General features: G+C 42.1%; 1 protein-coding gene across 9 annotated transcripts in view; it reads left to right on the top strand.

Moving 5' to 3' along the window:
• The window catches only part of TENM2 (teneurin transmembrane protein 2), a 1,882,184-nt gene that overhangs the window by 1,394,247 nt on the left and 462,130 nt on the right, over positions 1-25,807 (top strand). The window lies entirely within an intron of this gene.

The raw sequence follows: 25,807 nt of genomic DNA, 5'->3' as shown, positions 1-25,807 counted from the left end.
TCAACCCACTCTACATCTCAAGCTTTTGTTTCCTTATATGTATGACCTACAGGTGGTATCGACACAACCACATGAGAATAGGTTCTTACTTGCGTATTTTTTTTTTATATATGTGTATACATCTGCCACCCCCCCCCTTCCTTTTCATCCTTCAGACCATGGCAGGAATAGTTGTGAAGTAGAATAAGTCCAAAATGAGCATAGCTCGCCTTTTTACAAAACGTGTACATATCCTTGGTCTCCTAGATTTAGGGGTCTCAAGATGACACAAGTATCCTCTCATTTAAGAAAAAAGAAAATCAATGATACTGAAAAAGGGTTAGTATTACCTCTTGTGAGTCAAGGCAAAACAAAGGGATGACTCTGTAAGGGTGTAGTTCCACTCCATTTATTTGAGTAGTAGAGATGGGGGAGGCAGGGAAAAGAGTCCAACGTCCTTTAAATTATCGCACATCAATTACCTCAGCCTTTGAGAACAACGACGTGTGTCCCCAGAAGCTAAGGAGGGCAGATGCCCTCATGAAGAGCCTGTGACATCTGTTTCTTTAGACAACAGATAACCTTAGTGCTCCCTCAGGAATCAACCAAAGACCTTGAGAACCAAAAACATCTCAACAAAAGCCGAAGAGCAAACTTCAAAGGCTACTTAGATAAGCCTCAAATGATTCAGGAGAATACAATCCTCTCTTCTCAGTCTTATCCCTCTTTTTCCCCCCAACCAAAGCCCTCCCTGCCAACATCCACATCCAGTGTCCAACCGTGTGTGTCCATTAGCTCTTGATGAGAACATAGGCATGACAGACTCCCAGGAAAGCATACGAAGCACCTCTCTCCAGGCTCACCTAGTATGCTTGGCACTACTTTCTTCTGTATCAGAAAGACAGCAAGGGATTTTCTGTTATCCTTTCCAAGACAGTTTTCATATTCTCCAGGCTTCTTTTAAGATCACTTAGCAACATTCTGGTTACTTTCTAGAGAAGATGAATGCCCTCCCACCTCAGCCGTGGTCTATATTCGCACTCTTATCAAAACACATGGGCAGGAGTGATGCACGATATCACTAGAGTTTGCATTGTGGGAGTTCTGTTGTAGTCATTATTTTTTGAAGTTATTTGGAAAATCTCTTGAGAAATAGGTGGAGGGTGGATTCATAAAACCTTGAAATGTCAGAGCTGGAAGGCAGTGTAAATTACGTGTGGTCCAATTGTCTCATTATAATGATGAGAAATTGAGTCCCAGGGAGGTTGAGAATTGTCCCAGTTTATCATTGGAATGACATGTTACATATTTCCCATTTGTCCTTCATGTTGCCCTGAACCCTTTAAGACCTTGCTCTCTGTCCTGAAAAAAGACTATGTGGGCTGCATCAACGGGTGCCCTTGTCCTCTAGCTGCCCATTGGCTTACTCAATGGCAGGAGATCAGAGGGCAGAGGAAGAGGAGGCAGGGCACAGATTACCAGCTTCCTCTTTGTCCTGGTGCCCGATGCTGGCTATTTGCCTGTCTTAGGGACACATGCCTTCTCAGGTTGCCTTCTCCAGACAGTTCTGTCTTTCTGGACTCCTCCAATCCTTCCCTCTCCTTGCCCCTGCAGGACTACCAATGGCAACTTCTCTATCTTGCTAGCCCTGGAGCATTGTGTCATCCCTTCTGGTTTTCCAAACCCTGACCGCAACTTTTTAAAAGGAGCCTGTAATAAACTCTCCTCACATTACCCAGTTAGGTGCCATCTGCTTCCATGCTGTGACCTTGACTGGTCCAGCAACATCTCCAGCTAAAACTACAGCCCTGCTGGTTCTCCATCTCCATAGCCCTACTCTAAGTCTGTCTACCATAAGGTTTTTGTTTTGTTTTGGTTTGGTTTTTTTGTTATGGATAGCTTAATACTTTGTGTAAGTACATCTTTTATAAATACGAAATGCTTTTCGTAGTAGCAATAGGATGTAATACTTAAAAATACAGGTTCAAATCTGGTTCTGCCCCTTACTGTTGCTTAACCTCTTCGTGTCTCAGTATCCTCTTTCCTAACTGAAAGGTTATGGTGAAGATAAAGACACTAGTGCACTCAGAGAACTTAGCACATGTAAGCTGGTTTAGTAGTAAACGTTCATGCACACCCCACATATGGCAAGTGTTCCATAAATGTTTGCTTTTTTTTTTTTTTAAAGATTTTTAAAAATTTATAAGAGAGCACAAGCAGGGGGAGCAGCAGAGGGAGGGGGAGAAGCAGCAGGGAGCCTGATGCAGGGCTTGATCCCAAGGTACTGGGATCATGATCTGAGCCGACGGCACATGCTTAACCGATTGAACTACCCAGATGCCCCTAAATGTTTGCTTTTTATTAGCATTTATGAGCCATTAGGACTCCCATCCTATCTGTAGAAACATTCATTAGGGCTTTGGTTCAGTAAATGGAAAAAATTGCAAATTTTTCTGATCCTTGCATGGTGTCATAAAATTTCCCGAGGATAGAGTCATCAGTACCCAAGACCTGAAGAGTGATGAGGAAGTGGGGGGTGCAGATCTGTGGAGGTGTGAGTCACGGGGATGCGAGGACAGATAGAACAGGAATGCAGACAGCACTGTGATGGGCAAGACTGGATGTGCACGGAAGCTTTTGTTCTGCCTGGGAGGGACTTGAATTGGCAGCATAGGAGTCTAGTTCCTGAGAGGAGACTGTGGTATGTGTTGCTTGAGATTGCAGCCATGAGCCTGGATGTTCCTGTACCAATAGTAAGATAGGAGCTAGTTTCCAAAAGGACTATTGAATCCCCACCTAGATACTGGATGTCTTTAGTTTTAGAGTGTCAAATAAAGCATGGTGTTCCTATTAAAAAACAACAACAACAAAAACAAAAACAAAAAAACCTGTTTCTCATATACTTATTCTTCATTTTAAATTACTGGTGAATATTCAGAGATGTGAAATCAGTAATACTCGAACTTTTTTGTCCTGGGGACTAGCTAGGGATGTTTCGACAGCAGAGTTCGACCGTCCTACACTACTGGTTCCAGTAGAAAATGTCACACAGCTCTTTGTCGATTAAAACACCATGTGGTACATTTTACCCTCAGTGGCTTTACTCTTTGTCTCTCCAAGAGTGTGGTAAATTACGACTTCTTTTACCTAGATCTAGTGCTTTTCTTCTATCTTTACCTACAGCCCTGTGACATGCCTCTGAAAGAAAAAGAAATTAAGTTATCCCATCCCCTGTTACTCAGGACAGTGACAACTCTGTCATCACTTGATGTCAGACAAGGAAAGAATTTAATACACTGTTGGAGGCCGTGGGAACATAGAAGGATGTCCATGGTGCTGGATAGCCGTTGCGAGTTAGACTTGGTGTGAATATCGGACTGCCGGCAGCCCAGGCTTCTCCCACTTGCTTCCTTTCTCCCTGTTTTCTCTTTTACTTGTCTTGTCATGTTGTTATCTGGCCCAGAAGGTAATTGCCCCTGGAGTCAACAACCTATTTGAGTTTCGGTAGCCGTGACTGGGGGTCACATGTAACTAAATGAGTGTCCCACCCAGCTAGCTTCTTGGCGCTCTCTCCACACGGCAATGCCTGCCCCTCTACCCCAAAGTTACCGTCGAATACCTCTGTAACACAAATGTCCAGAACTATCCATGACTAAGATAGTGAGTGACTGCGTCTTTCCTTCTACGTTCCATTTTGTTAAGTCATTTTGAAGATGTACCCTCTCCGTGAGGCCTATCCTGAACACGCTGTCGAAAAGCAAAAGTCACCCTTTCTCCCACTCCCCTCCCTCACTCTGAAACCCCATCACCCTGATGATTTTTGTTTTACTTTGTTATGTTTCTAACCTGCTATGTAATGCTTTATTTTGATATTCTTTCTTTGTCTCACTAACACACAAGTTCCACCAGGGAAGGAAATCTGATCTGCTCGTTCACTGATAGAGCCCCTGGACCCCAAGTGATGCCTGATACAAGGCAGGCTATCTGCCCATATTTTGCACAATGAATAAAAAAGTGTCATAAAGAACTTTAGTGGCCTACATTTCTGCAAATTTCTTAACTTCGCATAAAGGCCCAGTGCTGTGTTTCTCCACCTTGAGGAATATAGCCTGCTATTAGGAAAACTCACTGAAAGTGTATTCTATGGAAATTACCATATCCGTGCAAAAGAAAAGTTTGTCTTTGCAAGTGATAAAAATCTAACTTTAGCTTTAGATTATTAACAAATTGAAAATTCAAGATTAAAATCACCACATGGCGCACAACTCCACCAGTTCCTCAGCAGACAGCTGAGGACCTATGGCCCTAATGCCAAGAATCAGCATCCATCCCAGGGGCCCTCTAGGGAAACTGAACTTTCCCACTTAGGTTCTGGGGCTTCCCAATAGCTCTTCCAAGCTTGGGGACTGGCTATTCCCCCTCCCACCATAGAGGCATCCTACAAATATCTTAAGAGTCATTGAGCCAGGAACAGAAGCCCAAAGAGAGTGCCAGAACGGCCATGTCCCGCAATATCACTGACGGGAAAAGTTTGATCAACTTTGAACCCTCAGTATGCTCGCACTACTGGACTGGGAGTGTCACAGGAACCTGCTCCTCTGCTGGAAGGAATTAGGCAGATGCCCAAGGACTGCCTAACTTGGGGCTACCCTGAGGAACATGTTGTTCTGGATTCTCAGATGGCTTTCTGGAAGAGAATCAAAGTGACGAATTTTCAGTCTGTCACGCTCCCTCACACATGCACGTACGTGCATACACAGATCTACGATATCCTACAAATGAACGAACCATCTGACCAGCTCTTCTGGAGGAACAAGATCCCCTCCTGCCACATCCCAAGACACCCTTATTATACTCTTAGGTGTGAGTAAAACAGGAGAAATTAGCTGCATCTGAGCACGTTTTTTTTATCTGCATATAGCATTGGAGTTTCTTTATCAGACAGAAGAAATTACATGAAAGATGAAAAGGAATGAGTAACGTCCAAGATGGCCAATCATCTTCCCAGAGAGTTGCTGGATTCCCTCTCCTCTTTCCTGCATCCATTTATTTTTTTCCTCTCTAGGACCTCCTATGACTTCAGTGAGTGCCCCAAAAATGCAGAGCTCCGATTGCCACCGTGCAGTGGCGAGGTTAGGGATGAAAAACCAATTTTAGATATTTCCTGCTATTGATCTCCATTTATCAGAAAGGTTTTTGCTGTGTTGGTTCACTGCTGTGCTTAGGCAAAGGTTTCTGCGGATTTACTGCCACAACTTATTCAATCTGTTATAAAGTAGCATCAGCGTTCAGGGGGCCGCTCTCCTTTCTTTGACCCAGTTTTAAAAACCTCCAACCAAAGGTGCTTCATTAAGTTTACAGAGAGGTTACAAAGCGATCAGAATTCTTCCGACCATTGCTACTGCAAGAATTACTTCAAGGACTCTACATTTTACCCACCAGAAGCTATTGTCTTTGGGTCTGAGGAGTAACTGCCATACAAGATATTTTATCAAAATCCAGTGGAAATATCAGAGATTTTTTTTTCTTCCTTTCTTTATCCCTTTTTGATGATAACCGATTATCTAGCTTATAAATTCCAAGTTTACACTTACTCTTTGGGCTGTCTTCTTGCAGAGTGATTCCAGAAACCAGGATGGTGGCCCCAAGACAGACACTGTTAAATATTGGCACTCAGCATTGCAAAGTATGTATTCCAACTCTCTCTTCGAAGGCAGCCCCTGCAATGCTTACTGCCTAGACAAAAATATGGTCCAAGCAAGTGAATGCTTGAAAGGCTCTTTTTAAAAATTCTTCTTTGATGGGGTGTCTGGGTGGCTTAGTGGGTTAAAGCCTCTGACTTTGGCTTGGGTCATGATCCCAGGGTCCTGGGATCTAGCCCTACATCCCCATCGTCTGGCTCTCTGCTCAGTGAGGAGCCTGCTTCCCCCACCCCCACCCCCTCCTGCCTCTCTGCCTACTTGTGATCTCTGTCAAATACATAAATAAAATCTTTTTTAAAAAAATTCTTTAGATAGATTGGTTTATGTTCTAACCTGTCTGTTAGGTTTATTTCTTGCCTACCCGGACCACAGAAAGCACAACTTTGACCAACAAGCTCTTCTTGGTTCCCAAGTCTGTGTTATTCTGTTCTTTGCATTCGATTCTGTATGCTGAGAGTTTGAAATTGCAGAAGCTCCCCAGAGATTGGCAAATGTCAAGTATCCTCAGGCATAGCAAGTGGCTGAGATAGTGAGACACTGCCTGCCAAATGGGGATTGTGTTGTTATTATCATGTTTCTGGTGGGATGGTGAGGAGAAGAAAAGCAAGAAGGAGGGAGTTCTCGCGTGGGCACAAACATCTTACCTTTCGTTGCTCGGCGCCATCTTGTCATGACCAAAGTCATACTAACTGCTATTAGGGGCAGTTTACTACCTCTGTTACCACCCACGCCTTGGATAAATGACAAATGGTAGTGGATACTTTTAACTTTTCACTGATGTTCATACCTAGAATTCTTCTCCCATGTAGGATGAACTTCTCCTTACTTGAAATTGTCTGCTTACTTTAATTAAGACTTCACCAATTCTCCAACTTGCTGAGCTTGATAAAGAGTAATTTACTGCTTCTCTTCCCCTTTTCTTTCTTTCTCTCTTTTTAACTGTCTCATCCTTGTCGGGCAAAGACGGCGACGAACAACTGACAAACAGCGTGTCGTTAATCAGGTCTTTCTTCGGGGAGAAGCCTCTTGATCGGTGAAAGTCAGAATTTCCAAGCCAGTCTTGCTGATGGTCTATGTTGTGTCTCCTTATCTTGGCTTCTCAGCATAGGTGTCTTTAGAGTTCAGCCAAGAGGGAGATGCTAGAAAGTTCTCAACTTGACATTCCAGCTCCAGCAAAAAAGCGAACAGTATATAGTGCTGTGGTTAAAATCGAGGGACTGCAGAGTTGTCCTTCCTCTCCTTCTTCTGCCCTGATTTTATCCTGCAGGCTGCTGCTGGTCAAGTCTCTGTCCGGTTTTCACCCCTCCGGGGAAATTTTCGGTGACCCCGCCCCACGCCACCCACAGTTAAGTAAGGTTCCTCTGCCCCGCTCTCATGGCACCATCTGTTTTTTCCATCGCAGAGCTTCTTAGATCCTATTTAAATTAATTTAGCAATTGAATTTAAAATGTCTAGATTGTCAGTTCTCCAAGGAGCGAGATGCTGTCTTACTCATTGTCAGATTCCACCTGGCATGGAGTAACTTCTCGAGGAGTAAACCTCTGTTGGTTGTGATTTTGTGAGCTTGGCGATCTGGAAGCTGGAAAGGGTGTGTTCTCTTTCCTTTGTGTTTCTGTCAGCCCGTCGAGACACATGTGGCAAATTTGCCTGCCTTTTTAGATCTAAGGAGAGCACTTTCTTAGGTGGAACAGGGACACTTGGAGACTCTGGGCCATGAGGATTTCCTCTTCGCCTTCTGCATTCTACCACCCTCATGCAGAGAAGATGAGGGCCCAGATGCATATTTATGATCTCTGGATGAATGTGCCTTCTCTACCTGCCCGCGGGGAGCTCTCCCACCAGTCTCCCCTCCACCAGCCGCACTTCTCTGCTCTGACAGATGGAACTGACCGGGCCAATTGCTATGCTGATGAACCACTCAGCTACCTGCGCAAATGTTCCGGAGAGATTTCCGGGGATAAACCACATTTTAGAGATGGATTCATCCACAGCCTGGGGTGAGCCTTTCCGCCCTTAGCTAGTCGAGTATGGCGGGCTAAGGAAGATGAAAGGACTGTGGTATCCGCGCTCACTTTTTAGCAACCCGAGCCCCTGTCCTTGGGCTGGTGAGAAGCCGTTACTGCATTTTTCACTTTTCCCAGAAAGTTATTCAAATTGAGACCTAGAGGTCTGGGTGTCACTGTGCTCATTGAAAGAGGGAAACCAAGAAGCTGCACTGAAAGCACTTAAAGGAAGGATGCATTACCTTAAAATATGCAGATGGAAAACTGACATTATTGTCAATGTCAGAAGTCACCTTTCTGAATAAACAACCACCTATGGGCAAATGTGGGGATGTGTTTCTTTCCATTTACAAATGACTGAGTATGCAGATGTGAGGAGGGGGAGTGGAGCCCCGAATGCAGGGTTGCCTTCTTTCATCTATCCCTAATGAGGAACACGCAGAAATCTGTCAAGAAAGGCATCACGGGCTGATTTGTGCCTTCTGAATAGAGGGGATTTCAGTGGTAAATCTGCCAGCTGGTTTTGTGCCTGAGTATTACATCAGTCTCTTGTATGATCTTGCATCCTGTGTAAAATGCAATATTTTGGCCTAATGGGCAGGATTAGCAAGAGCTGGGAAGCCATAAATGAAAGTTTCTTGTTTCTAGAGAGCAAGTTAGAGCTTTTATATTATCTGCCGCAGAGCTTGGTGAATTTAAATGTATCTCTTGGGCTTTGGTAATATTCGTGTTAATGTCAAAATTGATCCCATTGTTATTGAGATGTGTGGGTTTTCAGGCCAAAGACACACAGTGCCTGTTGCCAGGGCTGATGAATATCTGCATGGGATATGTTCCTTCCAACCTTTTCCCAGAACTGAGTGAGGTTATCACTGGAGCCTGCTACTGAGTTCTGTTTGTGGGCCTGGATTTTTCTGTAATTCACTCATAAACGTAATTGACAGTCACTGACTACCTATTGTGTGCAAGGCACTTTGTTCTACTCTGGGGACATAACATGATCTGGGCTCTTCTCCTAGAGGATCTCTACCTAGGCATGGAGATGAACAATAAAATACACAAGCAGGAAGATTGTGATTGTACATTGATCTAGTGCTATGGAGGGAAAGAGCAAGAAGAGAAGAGAGGGGATTATGGAGAGGAATATCACTAACTCTCTTGGTGATGAAACAGTGTTTAATCTGAGACGGAAGGGATGAAGCCAAGCCAGTCTTGGAAATAAAGAGAGAAAGAGCTTTCGAGCCGAAACAATTAGTAGGTGCAGAGATCCTAACCTGGGGAAAAATCCGACATGTTTGAAAAATGAAATGGAGACGAGCATGTCTAGTGCAAAACAAGGAGGCTGAGTGGGAGGAGATGGAATTAAAGAGGTTTTTGCAGAGAACGCAGAGAGGGCCTTGCAGCCACGCTAAGGAGTTGACTATTTCATGCTATAATAGTTGACTATTCATGGCAGTTGGAAGCCATGAAAGAGAGTTTTTGCGTTCAGTTTCTATTTTTAAAAACTGTATTTTTCTAAAAAAAAAAAAATGTGACAAGGTTGTAAAGAAATTGGAAACTTTATAATTGCTGATGGGAAGGTAAGATAGTGTTGCTCTGGAGAAGACAGGGTGACGGTACCTCAAAAACTTCAAAGTAGAATGACCATCTGATGCAGTGATTCCCCTTCTGAGTATGTTCCCCAAAGAACTGAAAGGAAGGACCCCGGTATTTAGGGTAGTTGGACACCCGTGTTTCAGCAGCATTATACACAATAGACAAAAGGGGAAAATAAACCCATTGTGCCCCAACAGATGCATACATAAGCAAAACGCAGCATATACACACAATGGGATGTTATCTAGCCTTAAAAAGGATGAAGATTCTATCACATGCCTCCACACAGTGAACCTGGAAGACCTTTGTGCTAAGTGATATAAGCCAGATGCAAAAACAAATATTAGAGGACCCCGCACGTACAAGGTACCTACAGTAGTCGAGTTCCGAGAAACTGAAAGGAGAATGATGGTTGCCAGGAGCTGGGGGAAGCAGAATGGGGAGTTCGTGCTTAATGGAGACAGTTTCCATTTGAGAAAATGAGAAAGTTCTTGAAGATGAATGGTGGGTGGTGGCAAAACAATGTGAATTTACATAATGCCACCAAACTGTACACTTACTGGTTAAAATGGGTAATGTTATGTCTATTTTACCACCAAAAAAAAAAAAAAAAAAAGCAGTTCCCACTATTTTATGCTAGATAGAAAGGAAGCAAGAGACCAGTAAGGCAGGCAGACAGGAGGCTGTTGCTCTAGTTCCGTGTGAAGGCAATGGTAGGCTAGAGGCAACAGGGAAGCAGAGGCTCTGTGGGTCTGAGACCCATCTTAAAGGGAAAAGCTATAGGATATTGATGGATAACATCACCGCTCTTTGTAGTTAGAATACACTTGGAGCCTTTAGACCACACTTCCAGGGGTAAAGACTGGCAAAATCCCTTTGACTGGCAGATGTGTTTAAACTTGACATCTTGGTGCATGACGGGGAGAGCTTTATTTTTAAACTCTTCAGTAGTCTTGGATGGAATATGGGAGCGATTGCTGTTGACGTGTGAATATTTGCCTGCTCTGTCATCTAGCAGTCATATGCTCTATGTGAGCACGCTTTGTCTTTGTGATTTGCAGTGATAACTAGCGTGTGGCTGGAGTCGTTCATTCTCTTCCTTATTAGTAATGCATGTCTTCCATTAGCATATGCAACTAACTACTCCCTTTCCCCTGTGCGGTGTTGACATTCATTGTAATGATTTATTATCCAAGCTAAATAACCCTCAATATGAAACAACAAACATGCCTATGTTTGTGTTTTCCGTTTGTTTTGTTTTCTCTTTCTTGCTTCCGCATAAGTAGGTAGTTCTTTATGTGATAATTATGTGGTACAGAAACAAGCAGTTGGGAAGCCCACTAGAAAGGTTGAGAATGTTGATAAGGTTTATTTTTTAAAAAATTGAAAATCCACCCAATTTTAGTGGCATCTCACACTACTGCCTTAGAATTTGAAAGATAACTAGATTATTAAGAAAATGTTTGTTATGAGCAGACACTCCATGTAAGACTTAATGATCTATAGAAGGGCCACATTCGGGCTTCTTGTGGAACCTCCAAAGCCCACAGGAGTGTCCTTTTGTTTGTTTGAGATGTTGCCAAAATGGTCTGAACCATGAGGTTACAATGTGGTAGCGAGTTGTGTCTGGATCTGGAACTCTGCAGTCCAGATGCCTGAGCTGTATCCCAGCAAAGCCCCTGACTGGCTCTGTGGCTTTAGATGATTTACTTAATCTTCCCAAACTTCACTGGCCTCATCTACAAAATGGGAATCATAGTCACACCTATCTCAGGAGGTCCTTGTGACTATTAAGTAGGATAATAAATGTAAAGCTCTTGGGGCACCTGGGTGGCTCAGTCAGTTAAGCCTCTGACTCTTAGTTTTGGCTTGGGTGGTGGTCTCGTGGTCGTGGGATTGAGCTCCGTGCCCAAGCTCCACACTCAGCGCAGAGTCCGCTTCAAATTCTTTCTCCCTTTCCCTCCCCCTCTGGCCTCCCCGCTCACATGTACGTGCTCTCTCTCAAATAAGTTAAAAAAAAAAAAAGTTAAAAAAAAAAGTTTAAAAAAAAGCTCTTGGAACAGTTCCCAACTTAGAAAACATGCTCAGTAAATGTTAGCTGTTACCATCAGTGAACCACAAATAATATTGCCATGAAAATACATTATGTATGAAAATAAATGTATGTAAAGGCATCATATAGACAGATAAAGAGAGAGATATATACACACTGAAGTCATTTTTGTGTGAACATGTATATATGACAGTGAAATTAACAGGCAGAGTGATGATAGTTTATGGAGTGCTTGGTATCCGTGATAAATTTGAGTAGTATTTTATACTGTACAAATGAGATGAGAAATCTTGATTCATAGCAAGTTTTATGTTCAACAAAGGCATATCCTCACCCTCCTCTGGTCATTCTGTTTCTTACTAAATTTCTATTGTCCATTTTAATCATTGTAGAACCCCTCCCCCCTGCCCGCAAACATCAGTTTGGACACAGAAGCCTTTTCACTGGCTAATGACAATTCCCATATCTTAACATCACAGACAACTTATTGCATTATATTTCATCCAGTTAAAGTTACCTTACCTGGCTTACTACGGCAGTTTTGTTTTGTAAAGAAAAAGAAACGCTAATTTTTTTGTTGAGTTGCAGCTTAAAAACCTAAGCAGGTTATTCTTGCCGCAGGCTTTTCCCCAATAGAAAATTGTTATTGATGTTTTGTAAGTATCACATTCTATTCAAAGGTAAAAGGCTGCTTCCACTTGCCATTTTTCTAGTGATTTTTTTTTTCTACCCTGTGTCTGCAAGTCAACACTCCTGGGCTCAATTAAAATATGTATTTAGCCACTGGATTTGCAGAGAGATGATCTAACTTGAATACTAATTCCTGGGCTATTGCCTATGAATACAAGGATGGCACACATTGAGGGATGGCTTTCAAGACGATGGCCAGTGAGCCCAGGACGCCTGGCAATGATCACAGCTCAGTACAGGTGTACAGCTAGATTCTGATGAATTTTGCGGCAAACAGTTTTGCTCATTAAAATCACAATTTGATGGAGCTCATGTCCTCCTGAAAAATTCAAAACCACCAATGCTATGCCCCTGCTTACCTTCCTAGTGCCTAGCAATCCCCAAAGACAGACATCAGTATTTCCCAACCTCTGCTCTTAAGACCTGACATATAGCGTCGTGATAGCAACTACTGTTTATGGAGTTCTTACTGTGTTTCAGTCCTCAGCCCCTGGCTGGGAACGGAATGAGGATCAAAGGCAGGCACAGTCCCTGCCACACACAGCTGCCATTCTAGGGACTAGGGAGGATGTGGTGTCACCATGGGAATTCCTGAAGCTTTCCTCTGAGGAAGGGCAAACTGAATAGAACAGTGAAGGCTCGGTGACTAGGAAAGAACATCTCAGGCCAGAGAAGCAAGGTACTTGGCTGGGTGACAAGTGGGTGCATGGCCAGGTAAGCAATGGGGTGAAGTCCTGGGTGGCTAAAGCCAGGGAAAGCCAAGTCCAAAGTAATTCTCGAGAAGTGATCAGGACGAGTTTACCTAGGATATGGTGGGAGTTTCATCTTGACTTTTCAAACCAACTCTAGTACAATAGTGCGTACTAAGTATACCGTTTTCCCCAGTGCCTCAGAACATTACAGCCTAAAGTGGTGAAATAGGGGCACCCGGGTGGCTCAGTGGTTTAGCTTCTGCCTTCGGCTCAGATCATGATCCCAGGGTCCTGGGATTGAGCCCCGCATCAGGCTCTCTGCTCAGCGGGGAGCCTGCTTCCTTCTCTCTCTGCCTGCCTCTCTGCCTACTTGTGGTCTCTGTCTGTCAAATAAATAAATAAAATCTTTAAAAAAAAAAAAAAAAGTAGTGAACTAATGTCATTCCTCAGCTGGGAAGTGATAGGTGGAAGATTGAAACCCAGAGCCTGAGCTTATGACCAGCATCTTGTGCTTCATCTCTAGGGCGCATCCCTCACACTGTCAAGTGTGACACTGACTCCGCGTTGTCATCCATTGCCAATATGGTCTTGTAGAATCTCTGACTTAGGTCGGCATTGATTTGGTTTGCATAAAAAGAAGCCAGGCTAACTGCTGGCAGGCTCAAGAGGGAACACCAATGAACTCTGACACAGCTCCTGTCACCTTTATCCCAAATCTTAGGTCTTCAGGCCTCAGGTAGAGGTGTAGAAATGAGGGCTCGAATGTTTTTTTGGTCACCCTGGGCAATGCCATGGCTGAAAGAGGATGGCATAGCTTTTTCAGCTGGTACCAACTCATGATTCCAAAAGAATTTTTTTCAAGATTTTATTTATTTATTTATTTGACAGACAGAGATCACAAGTAGGCAGAGAGGCAGACAGGGGAAGGGGAAGCAGGCTTCCTGCCGAGCAAAGAGCCGGATGTGGGGCTTAACCCCAGGACCCTGGGATCATGACCCGAGCCGAAGGCAGAGGCTTAACCCACTGAGCCAAGCAGGCATCCCCATTCCAAAAAAATTTAAAGGGGGCAAACACAGTATTATATTTAAAAATGGTTTCAAGATATTTAAGGAATAAAAATCATCCCCTGGTCTTTAATAGACAAGCAGGAAAGGAGAAAAGAGGGAAAGCTGAGGAGAAACACAGGTACGTTATAAGCCCACTTCAGTCTGTCTGTCTGTGTCTCTAACTCTTGCTTTGAAGCCAAACACTTGACAGATGAACCCAGCACTAAAGAAAATGCCCTTTTTTTAATGCAGCAAAGCTTGGTAATTGCTGCAGAAAGATACTTAGTGGCTCATAATATTCATATAATCAGATTAGTTGTGAATCCTACCTCAGCGGAGGATGTTGGAATAATCCAATTCGTGCCTGTTTACCTTGTCTGTGTGAGAACTTCTTTCTCCCAATCATTTTATCCTTTCTGTTGGCCTCAGTGGGTGCTCTCAACAAAGCCACTCTAGTATCTGAGAAATCAATTACCAAATGAGAAAAAAAGAAAAGGAGAAGATGTAAATGTTCAAAGAGGTTTGGGGTTTTGTTTTTGTGTTTGCTTTTTTGTTTGTTTGTTTGTTGTTTTGTTGTGGTTTTTGTTTTTGTTTGTTTGTCTTGCTTTCTTGGTAACAGTTGAAACAACCCTGAGGCTCTCAACCTATGCTACTAAAATTTTGTTGGGCGGTTAACATCTCAATCCATGGACAACTGCCTCATGACCAATCCTCTCTGAGCTTTGAACATATGGCTATGTCTGATGGCTTCGCTGATTTCACCAGGGAGAGTTTTGTAAGATCTCTATTTGAGGGAGCAGCCACTACACAGATGAGTGATACACTCCTGGAATTAATTATAGCTTGCCAAGTTAGAGGATTGATTCATTCTAAGCCCAGAGCCAAAAACTCATCTTAAAGCTGGCATGTTTTTGCTTATCTAGTTCCAGTGCCCCTTACAGTCCCCCGGACCCATTGTCATTTGTACTCTGCTTTTAATAGTGGACTTTGTACTGGGAAAGTCCTTAGTTTGAAATTCACTTTTTAATCATAAATGCCTAAATGTAGTGGAGGCCATACATTGCCAGGGACTGATAATTAAGAACGATTTTACCTTGCAACTCCAGGCTTCCTCTTTGCTGTGAAGTCCTCCTTTCTTCCTGAAATGAGAGTGGCATTTCAGCCATCTAGCATAGGCTGCTGTCAATAAAGGAATCCAATCACTTTTACCCACATTATAATGCATGAGTAATGAGCTTGGTCTTTATAAATAAATATGTGCTCCCTGAAATATAGGAGTGGCCTCCAGCATTTCTGCTCTTTCCTCAGAGAAATAATACTTGAACAAATGATATATCAAGAAAACAACCTAGTAATTCTTAGACTCTAATAGGAGAAAACAGCATGGATTACTGGTGGTAGCCGCCTGTCAGTCTTGGAAATCTACCTAAAGGCTTGTCAACTGTGTGAGGTTTTCTTCTTACCAATGTCTCACTATCAGGACAGCTCACTTTTGGCTTGATGAGTTGCCACCCCACCGCCCCTTAAGGCACCATGGCTCTCTACTCTTCTGGAAGTAAATCCTAATGGGTGTTCTCCTAGCTTTCCCTGGGGAAAGGGTACAGGGCAACTTCTCTCATTTGGTGTTAGGTCTTTGAAGACTGACTTTTTCAGTTACCTACTAGACCTGGTATTTTCTTTGAAAAAACAAAACAAAACAAAAAAAACTTCCCCAATATCAGACCCACTCTTCTACAGGTCCTAATACCAAAAGTCCCTATCAGTAATTTGCTTTGGATAGATAGCCAGTGCACAAGGGTCAGCGCCTCCTATAGCCAGGCTTGAATGTTAAATAGTAGAAGGAATAAAACTATTCTCCATTTTCTGTATGTTTAGCCTCTCGGAAACAAGTCACAAGTCTTTTATTTTGGAAGCATATTTTACAGAGAAGAAGACTTCCTAAATATGATTTGATTTTTTTTCTTCCCTTCAGAGAAAAAGGATTTAAAAACTTTTTGTTTGTAGCCTCCAGAGATGGCTCAGCCAAACCGTCAAAATATCCCCACACTGAGAGAAGATGCTGTATTGTTTCAGAGTCCAGATCTGCCTCTTGTGATAAAGAGATTTAAGTCCTCACTATTCACCCACTGTAAGCCAATCTGAGCCATGGAATATATTGAAATGATAGAATGCTTTCAAGTTTAGCATTTTTTTGTGTGTGCTCTATGGTTGGAAATTCTGTTGGAGAAATATGGTTGGACTATTTTGACAATTTTTAACCTGCTTAAATTGGATTTTTTAAAGTGCACAAATTGATGTTCTGCCTACTTGGAGAATGTTTTAAAGATACCAAGACTTCAAAGAAAAACAGTGAGAGTAAATCAGATGCAAGCATCCCTGTATCCATCCTAGCAAAATTAGTTTAGGATTTCCTAGGGCAATGCTAAATTAGAATGATTCTCAGGCGTCAGGGCAAGTACCACTGGTAATCATCTTTTTTTTTTTTTTTTTAATGGGGGGAGCATTGTTGGCTGAGGAAAAGAAAGATATTTTCACATCTTGTGGGAATCACTAAATGACATCAACTTCATAGACCTTTTTCAAGGATGCGATTGGGAATGCTTAATGTCCCTGCTACTGTCATGGCATATTGTGTCAGTTTCTGGCCCATTGGAATTTGGGGTGTCAGGTAGCCTTTCTTACCCTCCCTATTCTTCCCTGCCTTCCCATTTGGTCATCAGATACCTTTCTCTTTCTTACTGCAGGAGAAATTAGGTCTCAAAAGCAGCAACATGTATTAGCCACGATATCAGCTCCAGAAGCTGAAAGCATTTTTTAAAATGAAGCCAGAGAGATGGAGTGATCTGCTTGATAATAAAGCTTAGCTTTAATGCCAGCTCCATGCTGTTACAGCATATTACTAAACAGCAAGAAATGTGGCACAGATGTTGTGGCGGCCATATTTTACACCATCCAAAAGGTCATGTCGCTTGTTATTACATTCAAAATCAATATTAAGTGAGCGTTCCAAATTTCAGCTGTCAGTTGAATTTATTGCTGCAAACCAAAGCTGAAGGGTTCTCGACTGTGATTCAAGCAAGCTAACAAATTAACTAATCTAAGGGCATGCCTAGAAGAAGCAGGTGACCCACATGCCAACAGAAGCTGGGTTCTTTCGGTGCTGCGGGAAAGGCTGCCCCACTTGCCAATCAGAACAATTGTCAACTTGATATTTTAAAAAGCGAAGGAAGGAAGGTTGGTTGATTCTCAGGTGGATGAAATATGATGAGCTTCTTTAGATGAAGTGTGATATATACATATCTGTCTGACAGTGTTCAGTACAGACACACCTTGGAGATAACTTGACTTTCATTACCAGAAATTCTGGGTACCTAAGTTTACTCATGGTCTTCTTTAGATGTAGTTGGAGAAACACCAAAGCAGGTGCTAACTGGGCTGTATTTTCATCTTGCCACTTATCATCTCAGTAGCTGTATGAGGGACCATCTTTCTTAGCTACAATCAGCTCTAGAAAAAATACAAAAATACAGGTGGACATGCATTTAATTAATACAGAAACAGCCCTGATTGCCTAATGCGGTTTTTGAAAGGGAATTGGGAAGTCACAATTTCCTGAGAAGAAACTCTAGGTAATATCCAATCACTGGATCAAGGGGGGTATAAAAAGTTTCCAAAATGGTGTGTCAATATATTCTGCATGGAATGGTGGGTGAGAAAATGGAGGACTGCCAGCTGCAGTCTACAAGCCTGTGCGTCCATATACCCATGATTTTTTCTGCAATGAATGACTTCTAAAACCTATCTGTAACACCGTATCTCTGTGGCAGTCTCTCCAGTGCGTCCAAAGAGTGAATGAATGTTGCCTAATTAGCAAGTGGTCCAGAGGACACGCTGGGGCTTTTGCTCAGTGTGAGACCTCCTAAGGTCTTCTCACCAGGAAAAGTGAGCAGGACACCAGATTGTGTGGTCCCTCAGCAGATGGAATTTCTATCCTAAGAATGTCCAGGTCTTTCTGGAAACTCTCCTGAGATTTGGGATGCATTGGTGAGTTTCCAAACTGCTGGTAACTCAGAACTAGGTTTAACTAAATCCCTCAGATGCGTCCTTGATAAAAGTGTTTTCACTTTTGGATATTTTCTCTTATCCTTCCTTCTGTTACAAATGCAAGTAATGATTTTTAATTGACTTTACTAAGAGTGTTTAGGAAAAAAAAAATCTGTAATTCTAGTAAATAAGTACTTCAGTCAAGGACTATTCATTATTCAAGATTCAATAAACATTTTTTGAGTACCTACTCTGGGCACATTCTATGTTCAGTGCTGTGGAATAAAAAGATAAACAAGACATGGTCCCTATTCTCAGGGACTGGGAGAGAAACAGGTGTATCAGAGTAAGTATAATGCAGTATAGCAGTATACAGTTTAAAATTCTGTTACCTTTTGAACCAGGGGATTTATTTCTAGGAATTTATCCAAAGAAGCAGTGTTCAGATTTATGTTTAATGTCTATTAGTTATTTTATGGTGACTGGCAGTTAAGGGTGCTCAGTGACTATAGAATATACATCATGAACTGTTTATAAGAGCAAAAATGGGTAATTCTAATGTGCAACTGAGAGAATTGGTTAAACATATCTACAAATTAAAAAGATTTTGAAGAAATTTTATATTTTGTAAGAATATTCAATGGCACAGAAAATATTTTTCTAAATACATTGTTAAACAAAAGCAGCTTACCAAGGAATGTATATAATATGTTCCTAGTTTTGTGAAAAGAGAACACACACACACACACACACACACACACACACAAGAGAAGCCTTTTTATCCTATATGGACCAAACCAAGTGATTAATGGTTTAACTCAATCAGTAAAGCAAAGAGTGGGGGGAAAAATCACCCTAAAATGTAAGCTAAAAATCTAAAACTTAGAAAAGTTTTTTGTTTTTGTTTTTGTTTTTCCCACTGATCTTAAGGAGGAAGGCCAAACTTTTTCTTAGAGTGTGGAACTGTTCATTACATAGACCACTCCCATTACTCAGCATGTATAATTCCTATTTGGGTTCTTCAAAATAAAGTGGAAATTAAAAGACTTGCAAAGAAGTCTGAATCCTGAATCCTTCTAGATGTTTACATATTCCACATCAATTTTCTTCAGTTGTAGCCATACCTAATTTGACAATATTGTTTGGAGCAATTTGCTTGCATGCATGGAGTTTTTTTCAAAGCAAAGAACTTAAGAAAACACTCTGTGTTAACACCATTTTATAGGTTCATGCTATATTTAAATGAATTGTGAAATTAGATTAAAATGCAACTGGCATCAATAGGTTTGGGACAAACACAATTTGTAGGCACAAAAGGGGAGAAAGTTATTAAAACAACCTACAAGCTACACACTCTGGGTATCCTGGTATGTTGTACAGAGGGGAGAAGAGTAGAGGCTAATCAAGCCCATCAACTTTAAGGTCATTAGGGGAGCTCCAGGTTGGTCCCTTAGCAGGGAGAGAGAGAGAGAGACTGAAAAAACAGCTACCACAATGTGAATAGTGTGTCTCTCTGGAAGCAGAAATTCTTTTTCTCCACTTCTGTATTATTCAAAGTCTTTACAATGAATAACTATATTTCATAAGCAGACAAATTACTCATTAAATTAATTACTTTTTAATATTAAAAATGGGGGTGCCTGGGTGGCTCAGTGGGTTAAAGCCTCTGCCTTCATCTCAGGTGATCCCAGGGTCCTGGGATCAATCCCTACTTTAGGCTCTCTGCTCGGTGGGGAGCCTGCTTCCCCTTCTCTCTCTGCCTCTCTCTCTGCCTACTTGTGATCTCTGTCCAATAAATAAATTTAAAAATCTTTTAAAAATCTTAAAAATGAAAGGTGAAATGTACCTATGTTTATATGACATACAGGGTGTTTGAGAGGCGATATGACAAGTTTTGTTAGCAGCACTGTCTTTGCAGTTGGGCTCCCAGGCTTTGAATCTGAACTCTGCCACTTTTTACATGTGCCACTTCAAGAAGGTTCACTTTAAGCCCTCTCTAGTGCCCCACTTTATTTAGTTGCAACACAGAGATAGCAGTAATAGAATCCAACATCCAGGATTGCATGAAGATCAGATAAAGTGTACCAAGATTTTAGAAGAGTGCTTGACACAAAGGAAGCGCTTAAACATTAGCTTGGTCTTGTTTTAGTCTTATTTTCCTATGTCATCAAGGGGCTCAATTTCTAAACTGTGAACCAAGGCTGAGCTTCGCGTATCATTCAAGAAAAAAATCAAGCTAAGTGAATGATTGAGAGTATATGTGTGTTTGTCTTGATGTGGTACGGTAGGGGTTGGCCCATGGGCCAAATCTGACCTACTGCCTATTTTTATAAAAAAAAATTTTTTGGAACACAGCCACACTCTTCATTGACTTATTGTCTGTGGCCCTTTCCAAGCTGTAATAAACAGAGTCGAGTGGTTGTAGCACAGACCACATAGACCGCAGAAGCTGGATTATTTACTATCTAGCTTTTTACAGAAAAAGTTTGCCCACCCCTGCTATAGGGAATCCATTGAGGGTAGTATCTTTGTAGGTTGGAGTAAAAAGAGAAGACTCTATGAACTAGAAAGGGGTGGGCAAATGAGGATACTCACATGGGTACCTTTATCACGTGTGTGAGGAGTCAGCGGAAACCAGGAAGTGTTTTCGTGGAAGACTAGTGTTCAGAAGTAGAGAAAAAAAGTTTGGCTGATTCACAGACCTGTACCCCTGAGGCTAATAATAATACATTATATGTTAATAAAAAATTTAAAAAATTAAAAAAAAAATAAAAACAAAAGGAAAAAAAAAGTTTGGCTGAGTCAAGGAGGACCCACGGCGAAGATTTTTGTCCACAACAAGAAAGGTGTTTAGGCCTAGTGTGTTGGGCAACAGGGAGCCAGGACAGGCTGTTGAGCAGGACAAACATATGCACAATATGGCTCATAGGAGATGATCTGCCTGTGGGGTGTGTGCAGGGACTGCAGAGGGTAAACCTGTCATGGGAGAGTAAGTGCCTGTGAGAATAACAGGGTGATGAGGAAATCAGGTCTCCCGGAGAGTGGTGGTGGGAGGAAATAGCAAGTGAAGTTTCACATAGTTCTTTGATCCTTATAAGAACTCACTCCCCCGTTCTCACGAAGAAAACGTTGTGGGTTTCTTCTCAAGCAATAGGCTCAGTAGTATAGAGTGAACAGCAGAATTTATCAACATTAGCAGAATAACATAATCTTTTCCTACAAAAGTAAAATAATAACTCCAAAATGGGAGACTTAATCTGGATAAAAACGTAGATTAGGCTCACCATGCCTTTCTTTAAAAGTCATGTATACGCATGTATGCAGACTGCCCGAGCCATAGTCTAGGGAAACAACACAAAAACCATCTTATTCCATGCGAATTCTGTGATGGCAAATCCAGGTACTTACCTGGCCAGGTATCAACATCTGATCTGACTTGCACTCGGTTTAGCCCTCCGCCAAGGGTTTAGACCACGTTAACGTGTATTGAGCTGTCACCCAGAGCTTAGGGTATATTTAGAGACTTTTATTGTTGTACAGAATATCATAGTGGTAATGAGGTGGAAAGAAGAAAATTTTCATCCTAAATGTAAAGTGAAAAGAACACATCCAGTACACAACCTTTGAAATGCCAAGTAGCCCTACAGGGGTAGGCAGCAACATGACCCACTGGCTTGAGGGGTTTTGTGCTGTATCTCAGAGGCCCTCTGTTAATTACAAAGGCTTCATTGACAAAAGGTCTTTAGCAATTCAGAACCAAGAAACAGACCAATGGGAGAGATGATGTTAGAAGATATTTAATACCCTACCAACCTAGAACCTCTCCAGAATTCAATAGGGGGTTGGGGCAAGAGAGGTGGGCATGATCCTGAGTACCCTAGAATTTACGTGGTGAGATCTCGAGTGTGCGTTCTTGGTATCCAAAAATTTCCAAGATTGGGTGGGCAATTGTGCTGCAATCTCTTGCGAAAAGTGACAACATATGACTTCCTATTGTCTATGTATGGTGACTTTACTAGGACCAACTCTCTTGTTGTAGTCCTGGTACCAATAGACTTAAAACAACATAAAGTAGGGCAGAATTACTTGAATATACGAGTTTTAGGAGGACTATTAGTCACTGCCCTCCTGTTGATATTGGGATCAGGTAACACATTAGGACAAATGGGGCTTAGAGAGACTGGGGTTCTGGAGTGTTTTATAAGCTGTGGCATTACAAAGATCTACAGATGCTGCTTACAAAATCTATTCTGCTCCTGGCACAACTCTTGAGAAGGCCACATCCAACTGGAACTGGGGCCACAGGGAAGGGAGGGAAAAAGGAAAGAAACATAGCCCGCTTTATACTTCGCCATGGAAGCTTGGGAGCCACCTCTTAGTGTCTCAGAGAGGCTGGGGCCAAGCTACTGGGAAGCCATAGGATCATCTCAAATATCCCAGATTTATAGAGATAAGGGAGAATTTCCCAAATCCTGAGACAAGCACCAGGTACAATACTCCAGGGGAATAGTTGGGTCATAAGTACACTGAATCACATAGCAGGAGCAGTGTTTGGCGTTCACACTCTTAGAATCTTCTTCTTTATCTCAAGGAGAAAACTTCCGTTTGATACTAGTATGACTTCATAATAGAGTCAATCCTTATTATTCATGGATTTCATATTTGTCAATTTGCATCCTCCCTAAAATGTGTTGGTAACCCCCAAATCAGTACTTATGGCACTCATTACTTAGGGACATGTGCAGAGCACTCTGCCTTCTTGTTGAAGCTCTCATGAAGTTAAACACTGTCGTTTGATGGTCTGTTCAGTGACAGGTTTTCCACACTTTGTGCTTTTTGTTGATAATCCTGCTGTTTAAAATGGCCCTTGAGTGCAGTGCTGGAGGGCTATCTGGCGATCCAAATCACAAGAAGGCCGGAATGTGCCTTATGGAGGAAGTGTGTCAAGTGGGCTTTGTTTAGACAGGAGTTACAGTGTTGTTGGCCATGGCTCACTGTTAATGAATCAACACTATCCATTAAATAAGACATTCTTAGGCTGAAGCATACATAAAACCAAGTTATTTGTTGATAGGTTGATGAAAATTTGGTGGCCAGCGACTCCCTAGGAACCTAAGCCTGTATTTCTTGGAGGAACAATGGTTCAGCATTCCCTAGCCCAGTGTTCATGGTGACTTTATAAAACCTAACTACCACAAATCATGACAATTGTACTTATAATTAGCTGGCAATAGCATTTTGTATGATTTTGTAAATGCTTCTGTTTCCACTTGTTTTTCATATCCTGCTCTTACCTTCTATTTACGACATAAATACTAACGTAAATTTTCCCTGCGTTATAAACTAGAGATACAGGTTTCCGTTCCTCGGATAAATTCAAGGGAAATAACTGAGTTAATTTAAAGAAGAAGTACTCCGTAAATGATACTATGTACTAGGAAATATGGTAGTAAATATACACCCAAAAACAAGACATGAAGGAAGCAGGCACAAAAGAATTTCCGGGACCCTAGAATTGGAGAAAGCATTGATTCTACACCTTTCTTACTTACTGCCTCCTCAGAATCCAGTTCTGGAGTGGACAGCAAACTGAACAAAGGTACTGGACCATGGCTCCCTGGAAATGCAAAGAGTGAATGAAAGGGACTCCATTAAGTGCATGGCCAGTCTAAACTCAAGTTTGAGGCTTCAACCATCTCGAAAGCATTTATGAAGATCACAGATGAGGATTTTTCTGTATTGGTTCTAAGGTTTCTTATAATTAATAGCAGACTTCTGAATTATGTTAATAATACAGTTCACCAGGCTTGGCCTTTAATTGTCCAATGGCCCAAACAAGCTGGTTCTCCCACGTGCAGTTCTGGGAAGGGAGTAACCCCACACCACACCTTAGTAAGACACTGAGATCATTTCCAAGTTCAGCTCTTTGCAGCACATGGTTGTGTAACTTGCTTTATCGTAAATGCAAGAGAAGGAGGCTTTTGGCACTTGGAGCAAAAGATGTAAAAACAAAAAAAAAGTACAAGGGAGCAGTCAAATTGAAATGAGAGCAATTAAAGAGACAAAAAGTCCCCTTAGCTGCCTTTTGGGTACTTTTTTGATCTTTTCACCAAGGAATTAGTAGCTTTTAATTTTCCCCACCTCAGCTTAAAATACTGCTGGCGGAAAAGAAATGAACATTATGGGAGGGCTGTTTTGGATTAAAAAAGCAAATGTAGGTGAGTCAATCAAGCAGCTGTCAGACGCCATGAACACAGGGTCTGCTCACCTAGCTCACTGGCCAGCTTTGTGCTGGACAACAAAGGTCCCCAATTCAGAAACACTTGTCTTCACCATAGTTCTAATCAGTTATATGTCTGCACTTGGCTTCACTTTTCTTAGCATCACCGAACTTGTAGCTTCTACTTACTAGGGGGAAGGTGACTGCTGAATTTTCAAAGCATGTAGAAGGACAATGCTTTTGAAACTGAATGTAAGCTCAGGTTCTCTGAGCTCCACGGAAGACGAAACACTGATCACTCCAACTGCAAACCAGAAGGGTCTTTTCCTCTCACTTTCTCCTGTTTATCCTCATTCCTCCAAGACCGTTGTGTTCACCAGCATGCACCCAGATCAGCTCACCCAGAAAGTCCAAGGGAAGGGTCATACAGGTCTGGGAGGTGGTGGGAGCCAGGTCCAGGGCTGTGCAGGGCAAGGCTGAGACGTGTTTGTGGATGACCACTGTATGCTGCAAGGAAGGCTCATGCGGCACTGGTAGCAGCTGGCACTGCGGGGAGCCCGAGCACGTCATTTCAGAAGGAAGGGTTTCTGAACTCCATTTGAACAAGCCCTCTACAACTCCACTTCCAATCCCCAGGAAATTCATTAAAGCAGTTGGATGCCATGGCAGCGTGTGCTTAAGATAGAGAGGAATTGTAGCACTCTTCAGCTCCATCAATGCCAAGGCAGCCCCTCCATCCATTAGCCCAGCCTCTTCCTCTACCCTGACCTGCCAGAGATGCTTCTGGCCTCCCGAGAACTAGCACAGGCATGGTTCCAATCCACCATGTTGTTTCTAACATTACAAAAATGTCAGCCAACGTATGAAGGGTCTTTGTTTTGTTTGTTTTTTTGTTTTTCCCTACCAGCAGAACTCTGGCCCTGGTGAGAACTCACACAGATTGAGCGTAGTCAGGTTAGTGGGTACAGTGATACATCTGGCATCTAATGAATAGCGCTGTACGTGAATGGTGAGAGGAGGGAATTCTGGGAATTCTGGGGGTAAGGGAGTAAACCACAAGGTGAAGTTTACTGGCCCTTAGATTGTAACTTTGAAGATTTTTTTTGCAACCAAATTCAGGATTAATTTAATAGAGAACTGCTGACCAGAACCTCAACAGTCATAGTGAAAATAGTAATTGTAAGAATAGACCTAAGAATCACTGTCTATTTCAAACTCTGGCTCTAACACTTCTTAACTTTGAACCTTTGGACAAAATTACGTATAGTATCTGAAGCCTCCATTTCCCCTTCTGTAAAATGGGGCGGGGGGAGGGGAGATAATGGCAACTCGAAAGGTTTACTTATGCTGGGGGGCCTTGTTTTGGTGAAGAGATAAATAATGTGTGAGTATGATTGACAAGGAACCTCACAGAAGGCAGTGGAAGCTCAGGGCTTGCTGCTTCCTTTCCTCCCCATCCTCTTCTTTTCCCTTCTCTTCTTATGGTTAGATCATTTGAAGTAGGAATTGTGATTTTCACAGAAATCACTCCCCTTCCCATTTTAGGCTAGATCATATGCTAAAGTAATACCAACTTTAATAGTAATCATGGATATAGTCCCTGACCAAAAGTTGGCATAGTTCTTGTCTTCCAGAGTTTATATTCCTACCTGGTACCCTCTGCTTACTTGCTTTTATCCTTCTCCAGCATGAGCAGTTAAATGAGTTTTGGGTACCAGCAAAATATAAAACTATGTTTTTCTCTCAGCCAACCAGTGAATAGAAGATTGCACACATTTGCAT

Source organism: Mustela nivalis (genome assembly GCF_964662115.1).
Source record: "Mustela nivalis genome assembly, chromosome: 3".
Taxonomy (NCBI): Eukaryota; Metazoa; Chordata; class Mammalia; order Carnivora; family Mustelidae; genus Mustela; species Mustela nivalis.
Note: the sequence above shows the minus strand (reverse complement) of the source record. Positions and strands in the feature narration are given on the sequence as shown.